Consider the following 8,820-nt stretch of genomic DNA (forward strand, 5'->3'; position numbering starts at 1 on the left):
GAATCACCATAGGGAAAAACATCTGGTAAGTCTGTGAAGGTGTTTCCAGAAAGGTATGATTGAGGACGGAATATCAGTCCTGAGGATGGGTGGCACCATCCCCTAGGCTGGGGTTCCAGAATCAATAAAAAAGATGGGGAGATGGCTCAGCACCCCTGTGGCAGTCACAAGTAGCTCTAAGTTCAGTTCCAGGGACTCCAACACCCTCTTCTGGACCCCACAGAAACCAGGCAAACACATGATCCAAAGGCATGCATACTGGCAAAACATTCGTACATGTAAAATAAATAAAGAAAAAGGAGAAAGCAGAACACTAAAACTTCTTTTAAGAGTGTCCTGACTGCATATGACCAGCCAGCTTCTCATATTCCTATGCCCTGCCTTTTCTACTTCAATACTCCATCAAGATACTTTAGATTGGAACTATAGATACATATAGATACTATCCAGTGCTTTGGAGGATGACTGGACAACTCTCATCACCTTGGATTATATGCAATCACTTTTTAATAACCTGCCAGTACTCTGTGCCTTGCTAGGTCCATGAGGAAATTTAAAGTGGGTTATAAAGTGGGTTATGTGTGGAAGCACTGGCTAGAACCAGAGCTCAGCTCAGAAACAGAACAGAGAGCATGTGGGGCAGGCTGAATTGTGAGGCAGAGGTTAGGGACTTAGCAGTGGGCTGCCGACCATCCATGAAATCTCGATGAGGACTGAGGAGAGGAGGACCTGGCCTCTCCTTTCCACTGGAGAGTTACTCCCCTGCACTGGAGCCTAGATAACTCGCTTCCTGAGGAACACAGCTGTTCATCTGAGATGTGCCTCTTTCCCTGTGCTCTTTGAAACCCAACAAACCTCAAAACAGTAGGCAGTAATTTCCCTTTCAAACCGTATCTCAGGGCAACCCAAATAGTTAATGATGGAAATTTTTCTCTTTATAGATCCACTGTAAGTAATAATTAGAAAGGGATGGTCCCATTAGAATGTTATCATTTGGCAAAATTAAAAAAGTCCCATCTAGAATATTATCATTTTGAAAAACTGAAAATACTACTTTTATTTTCTGGGTATGAGTGGTTTGACTGAATGTTTGTGTATCATGGAGAGGCACTGCCTGAGAGGACATTGGGTCCCCTGGGGCTGGAGTTACACAGTTGTGAGCTGCCTGTGGGTGCTGGAATTGAACTCAGTGTTCCTACCTGCTGAGTCACCTCTCTGGTGGCCCATTTTGCAAAACCTGAATAGAGTAACAGACCTAGACAAGAATCTTAGGTGCAGCTGGCATCATGAGGCCCATGAGAGACCTGGATGTGAGAAGCCACTGCACCCCCTGCCAGTGAATTCTTCTCTCCATTAAGCGCAGATCAGAGCACGAAAGATTTTAAAACAAACAAAATCATCCTCTCCATAAAGCAAACTGCAGCAGCTCCCCTCTGTGCCAAGCATGCCGGCCTGGGGTGTGAGACCTCCATCACGTGGATTTACAGGCACTTTCTCTTTGGAGAGGTGGGGTGGGGAAGGTATGCTCTTTTGTGTGGTTCCTCTGAGTCACCAACTGTGTAATGGTGCCAGTTCCCAGCCGAATGCTGTTGCTTCATTGTCTCCTCTTACCTTTCCCTTCCTGAGTGCTGATAACCATGCCCAAGTGCAAAGTTGAAAGGCAGGGCGGGAGCATCCGCTTAAGGACCCAGGACTCAGGCTGGAGAGATGGTTCAGTGGTTAAGAGCACCGACTGCTCTTCCAGAGGTCCTGAGTTCAAATCCCAGCAACCACATGGTGGCTCACAACCATCTGTAATGGGAACCGATTCCCTCTTCTGGTGTGTCTGAAGACAGCTGCAGTGTACTCATATACAAAATAAATATATACTAAAAAAGGACCCAGGACTCACTTGTGTCACTTGTGCTGAGGACGTGTGCCTGTCACATGAAGAGGCAGGCAAGGGAGGGAGCACCCCACGTGCCACCTCAGGTCTCCCTTAAGTTTGTCCTTAATCAGTGGCTCTCAACTTGTGGGTCGAGACCCTCGTTGATCCAAGCAACTCTTTTGCAGGGGTTCCCCCAAGACTATCACAAAACCCAAATATTTACATTATAACACATATCACATACAAAGACACGAACTACATAGCAAAGAATATTACACTCTGACAATGTGAAAATCTGTGCTGCTGACAACTAGAAATTGATATCGATTTTAAAAAAGAAATCCATTCTAGAGGGATGGCATCCACCCACCACTGTAAACCCCCTCACACAAGATGTGCAGCATCCTGCATAGGCAGGGACCCGTGCACAACTTCACGGTGTGCTTCAGATACGGCCCTCATCCACTCAAACAGAGGTTCTCAACCTGTGGGTCGCGACCCCTGGGCAGGGGTGGGGGGTGGGGAGGGGGGAGAACAACCTTTTCCCAGGAGTTGCTTAAGACCATGGGAAACACAGATAGTTACATTACAATTCATAACTAGCAAAATCACAGCTATAAGCAATGAAATGATGTTATGGTTGGGGGGGGGTCACCACAGCACGAGGAGCTGTATTAAAGGGTTGCAGCATTAGGAAGGTTGAGAACCACTGCTCGGAACTGTTGGTTTATTGACTCACCACGAGTGTTTATTGTGCACCTGCTACATGAAGCCCCAAGAATGCTCCGGAAGATGAGGAGGCATGGGGCACGCATTTCCTGGTGGATGAGAGATAACAGTGACAAATGGCTTGTGCTTTGCAAGTTGTAGGGTGTTAGGGTTTTGCACAGTGAGCCGGGGAGAGAGTAGAGGGTTCTAGAGAAAGAAGCAACCTAATTTAATCTGCGTTTGAAAGAATTTCTCTGGCTATTATGTGGGATGTGAGCTGGAGGTGAGGAGAACGGGGAATGGCAGGTGGGGGCACGTAGAAACTCCATAGGTTCCCAGGAGACAAAGCCAGTGATGGATTCTGGACTGGGCAGTGTTGATAAAATTTGCAGATGGACTGACTGGTTGGCTGCTGGGATAACAAATACAAGGAAGGATGATTAAATTTCCTGGTTTGAGCAGTTGGGGATCCTGTGTTTCCAAATAGGGGAGAGTGGATGAGGAACAGGCTGAGGAGGGAACATCTTGGGCTCTCCTTTGAACTGGGACATTTAGAACTGTGACAGGAGAAGGGAATACAGATTAGTTGGATTTTGCACCAGTGCCACATTCTTGGGAACTCTCTGAGCTAGAAATCGAGACTTGGAAGCAATTGGTCACAGGACTGCGTGTGACTAGCTAAGGGGAGAATGCAGGCAGAAGACAAAAGAACCCAGATACAGGGCTCTCTACACATTGCAAGAGGCAGATGTCAAGCAGAAAAAGGTGCTACATCCCTTCCTGCTCCCACATCGCAAATCAACTTCACAACACCAGTGGCCAATAAAGTAGGAGAGGCGCTGAGAGCAGGGGGTCACGGAAGATAAAAATGCTGTGATCCAGGGAGCAATGGGTGACATTGAGGTAAGATGAGATGGCCACAGAAAAGGGACCATCAGATGTGAGACCATGCAGTCAACTGTGCAGGAGTGCAGGAGTGGAGCCCTCTGATACAGGGGTGAGTAAGCAGAGACCAAGATTGTCAAAAGAAGGCTTGATGTGCTCCAAGGGGGGGGTGGGGGGTGGGGTGGGGGTGGGGGTGGGGGGGGGGTGGGGGGTAGGGGGGGCTAGGGATGATGCATTTGCTAAGAGATGGTGAGAGTCCGTCTTTGTTGGACCGGTGTCTTGATTGCTGGTTAGTTGGGGCTAGTTGGTTTGTTTGTTTGTTTGGTTGGTTCCTTGAGATAGAATTTCGCTAAGCTCAGGTTGACCATAGACACATTATGCTGCTGGGAGCCCTGCTATTGATTTGTTTTGGTGTCTGGCTTTTCAGAAGTAGGAGTTACCAGAACATATGTGTACTTTACAAAACTGAATGTATATGGCTGTTGATGTGTTTATAAATAGAAAAAGAGAGGGGAATTATGTTCTTTGGAGGTCTGGGAAAGGGGGTGCCTCAGTGGGTTCCCCCTGAGGGACCAGCCACACACAGTATAGTATAGATAGAGTTTATCCAGGGCATGGGGAGGGGAGTTAAGAGGGTAGTAGGGCAGAGAAAGAGAGAGTAGAGAAGAGGAGAGGAGTAGAGTACAGGCCGGCCATGAGCATGTGGAAAGAAGGGAGTTGGGAACTGGGGAAAAAGGGGACAAAAGGGACAGAGAGCTAGAGCAAGAGAGAACAAGAGAGGGAGGAGGGGGCAAGTGGCCCCTTTTATAGTGAGTCAACCATTCCTGGCAGTTGCCAGGTAACTGTGGGAGTGGAGCTTAGACAGAATGCTAACGGCTGTTTTGCTAGCCCGGTTGTCTGTGTACCACGTGCTTGCCTGATGGAGGCCAGAAGAGGGTGTCAAATCCCCTAGAGGTGGAGTTAGAGTTGGTTGTGAGGTACCGTGTGGGTGCTGGGAATCCTGGTTCTCCAGGGAAGGCAGAAAGTGCTCGTAACCTCTGAGCCAGTCCTCGTGTTAGTATTTTAATGCACATGGTCTAGTTTGTGGGGAGCCCATGAGGTTTCTGAGACCGTGTGGGAGAAGCCCACGTTAGGGGTAGCCCTGCATGGGAAGGCATGGGTTCTAATGTCTTTCCCATATTCTCCGTGTTGCTCCTGAGTGCCCAGATGCCCCTCTCCGTATATCACCTGAACAAGGTGGACATTTTCAAACCGTATTTATTATCTGTGTGTACACGGCATGTGTGTCACAGTGCCTGTTTGATAGTCAGGGAACAGCATGAAGGAATTGATTCTCTCTTTCCACCATGTGGGTCCCAACACCCAGGCTTGATTGCGAATGTCTTTGCCCGCTGAGTCATTTCACTGGCCCCTGAATTTTCAACACTGGCGCCCAGAAGCAAAAATTTCCACAGCGCTGAACTCTAATGCCACACACAGGAAAGTTAGCCGCGTGTGACAGTCTTCCTTAATTCCCTTAAGCCACGCTTCCTGGGTGATCTTCCACTCCTCAAACATTAAACTGAATACCCCTGGGCCTCACGACGCTCAGCCTTGTGGAACTCACCTTGCGCCCTGGGATTACACTGTGAGACCAAGTCCACTTCGTTCTCAGAACTGAGGGCCGGCAGAAAGAATGGCTCTCCTAAAAATTAATGTGCTCGTTTCATCAGAGAACAAGACTATATAACCTGCCGTGTCTGCTTCTCTCATTCTGCCTAGGAAATACAGAAATAACGTTAACATTTAACCATCCGAGTGGCCGCTGGCAAACTCGGGTGTTAGCACATGGGTTTCATTTTTCTTGAGAAAGGTCTTGCTGACCTAACACTCCAGTGACGCTCCTGTGTCTGCCTCCCTGATGCTGGGATTACAAGTGGGTGCCGTCAGGCCCAGCTTTTGGGTTTTAAAACATAGGCTCTGGGGTCCAATTAGCATGCTTTCCTGCTGACTGCTCTACAGGCTGAGGTACTCCATAGTTCCAGTCAGCGGATTTTTATTTCCCATGCTTTTAGATGTGTAATATTTATACCTTTTCTATCTCTCTGGTTCAAAAAATGTTTTTAATCTAAGGCAGGCATCTATATAGTCTCTCTCTCTCTCTCTCTCTCTCTCTCTCACACACACACACACACACACACAGAGGTTACTGTGGTAAATACCGTTACTGTACTGGCTAGTTTTATGTCAATCTGACACTAGCTAGAGTCACCGGAGAGGAAGGAGCTTCAGCTGGGAAAATGCCACCATGCATTCTTGTCATAAGGCTTTTCTCAATTAGTGATCAATGTAGGAGGGCCCAGGCCACTGTGGGTGGGGCCATCCCTGGGCTGGTGATCTTGGGTTCTATAAGAGAGCAAGCTGAGCAAGCCATGGGGAGCAGGTCAGTGAGCATCATTGGTCCATGACTTCTTCATCAGCTCCTGCCTCCAGGCTCCCGCACCGCCCGCATCCTTGCCCTCACTGCTTTGGAGAATGAACTGGTATATAGAACTGTGAGGGAAATAAACTCCCCAAGTTGTTTTTGGTCATAGTGGTTTATCACAGCAAGAGAAACCCTAAGTAAGACAAATACATAGAAGTATTTTTACACACATTGATTACACACATAACAAGTTGATGGCAAGTAGAAACTTACTAGACCTTCTACATAGCTGATATGAGCTCTTCATGCATTGGCATATTTAGACTTAATTTCTAGAGCTACTGCTTCTGTGCTGTGCTACATGGTTTTAACCATAATCAATAAAAGCGCAATTTGGGGGAAATTTAAAAAATAATCTTCTTCCCTTACCCTCAATAGTGTCATCACATTAGGCCAATTCAGAAGTCCCTGATCCTCACCCCCGTCCCCCACCCCAACCCCCACTCCTAAAGGGTCTGTCTTTACTTTTCTTGGAGACAGGCTATAAACGAAGCACTACAGAAACCAGTGTTTAAAAACACCCCGTTCTTGAGCTCATCGTGGTCCTGGCTGGCTACAGATGGCAGTTTTTCTCTGCTTAGCGCTGGGTAAAAGCAGAGCTTGTCTGTGGACACGATGAGGCACAGAGGCCGCTCAGAAGCTTCCACGGAGCCAGGCCGAGCCTTGGTTTCCAAAGAGCACTGCTGTCTCCTGCCTTCAGATAAATTCAGCATTGGTTGTCTTCCAGGAGCTGCACTGTGGCCAAACATCGCTATTCCTTCAGGTTTGGAAACAAATCGAGACTGTTTTCTTCCTGAGAAGCAAACACTTCAGATAACTAGCGGCGGTTCTTAGAAAGAATGTGAATGGATCTCCTCGCCTCCAAAGCTATCTGGAAGCCTGGAGAGTATATTTATGAGGAAAGACGTTTGTATAAATACTTTCTTCAGTGACCTGTATGGTAGGGTTGGGCCTGAGAATTTTGTGTTCAGTGAATGATACCAAATTAGGAGCTGCTAACATCCCAGACATCGAGGGCTAATCTCACTAGGACCTTTCACACTGTCACGGACACCATGAAACAAGATACATACACACAAGCGAGAGTGGGTTTCTCAGAGCTTTGGGTGACAACATTGTCCCCACGTACAGAATCAAGGAGCAGGTGAATGCTCAAACCAGCAGGGGCTGGAGAGATGATGGCTCAACAGGTAAGCGCACTTGTCCTTCTTGCAGAGCACTGGGTTGGGTTCCCACGTGACATCTCACAACCATCTGTAACTCCGGTTCGGGGAGGTCTGATATCCTCTTCTGACTTCTGAGGACACCAGCATGCATGTGGTGCATAGACATACATGTGAACAAAACACTCATGCACATAAAAATTTTTTTAAAAAGGAGAGAGGAAGTGCTGGGGAGAGAGAATAGGGTGGTGCTGGATCCCTCTTTGAATAGGACCGTGCTGTGTGCCCCAGCTTGGCCTGAAGGTTAGGAGCCAGTCTGGCCATGAGCAGTGCTGAGTTCTCAGGCACGCACCCCCACAGCAGGCTGATGCTGGCATGCGAACGAGGAAATGACCAGCAAAATTCCTGACTCCCTTTCCCGTATATGGCAACCTCGGGGGCCTAACTGGAGAGCACGCCTAACCACTGTGAAGCTTTCCAATATAGGAAAACATCCCAAAAAATGAGGTCCTGGAAAAGATGGGTGGGCTAAGATACGGGAAGGGACGGTCTCTTGGAGGAATTTCAAGCTAATTGGAACTGTTTAAACTGAAAACTGTTTAAAAGTCTTCAGGTACTCGTGGGCAGTAGTCACGTGCTGAGCATTTCGGGGTTCTCTCTCTTTATTGGAAGACACAAGTGGAAACAAGAATAAAATATGGAAGAATTTAGATTCCTCCAGATCCCAAGACAGGCTTGCAAGAGGGTGGATTTGAGTCCCGGCACCTCCCTCTACATCCGATGAGGGACCATTAGGTGTGGATGCTGTCACTTTACCTCAAAGCTGCCTCTCTTTTTCCCTCAGTTTAATAGGGAGATGAGCAGTGTTTGCTCACTCATAGTTGGTGCTGAGGATGCTGTATGCAAAACTCTGACAATTGTATGTTTTTGTTTTTGTTTTTGTTTTTCTTTTTTTCGGAGCTGGGGACTGAACCCAGGGCCTTGCGCTTGCTAAGCAAGCGCTCTACCACTGAGCTAAATCCCCAACCCCTGTATGTTTTGTTTTATTTGTTTGTTTGAGACAGGGTCTCTCAATGTAGCTTTGGCTATCCCTGGTATTCACTGTAGACCAGGCTACCCTTGAGCCTGCCTCTGGAGTACTGAGATTAAAGGCAGGCACCACCACAACCTGCAGTCATATGATCACAGTGGATGATAAGCCTCTGGGAAAGGTCTCTAGAAGGATCCCAAAGTCTATTGACACTTAAAAGCTGTCTTCAACTTAGGGTTAAGTTCAAGTTCTCATGGTCTCTCTGTCAGACACAGTACCGACATAGTATTCAGTTACAATTTCAAAATTTTATCACTTTATCACTGCCTCATTTTATCACTTAAATTTTTTATTTACTATTACTACTGTGTTTGTGTATAAGGGTGTGTGTGAGCATGCCAGGGTGTGTGTGTGAGCATGCCAGGGTGTATGTGTGTGAGCATGCCAGGGTGTGTGTGTGTGTATGCCAGGGTGTGTGTGAGCATGCCAGGTGTGTGTGTGAGCATGCCAGGGTGTGTGTGTGTGTGAGCATGCCAGGGTGTGTGTGTGTGTGAGCATGCCAGGGTGTGTGTGTGAGCATGCCAGGGTGTGTGTGTGTGTGAGCATGCCAGGGGTGTGTGTGTGTGGGCCAGGGGTGTGTGTGTGTGTGAGGCATGCCAGGGTGTGTGTGTGTGTGGGCATGGGTGTGTGTGTGTGTGGGCAT

This window comes from Rattus rattus, chromosome 7 (genome assembly GCF_011064425.1).
Source record: "Rattus rattus isolate New Zealand chromosome 7, Rrattus_CSIRO_v1, whole genome shotgun sequence".
Classification (NCBI taxonomy): domain Eukaryota; kingdom Metazoa; phylum Chordata; class Mammalia; order Rodentia; family Muridae; genus Rattus; species Rattus rattus.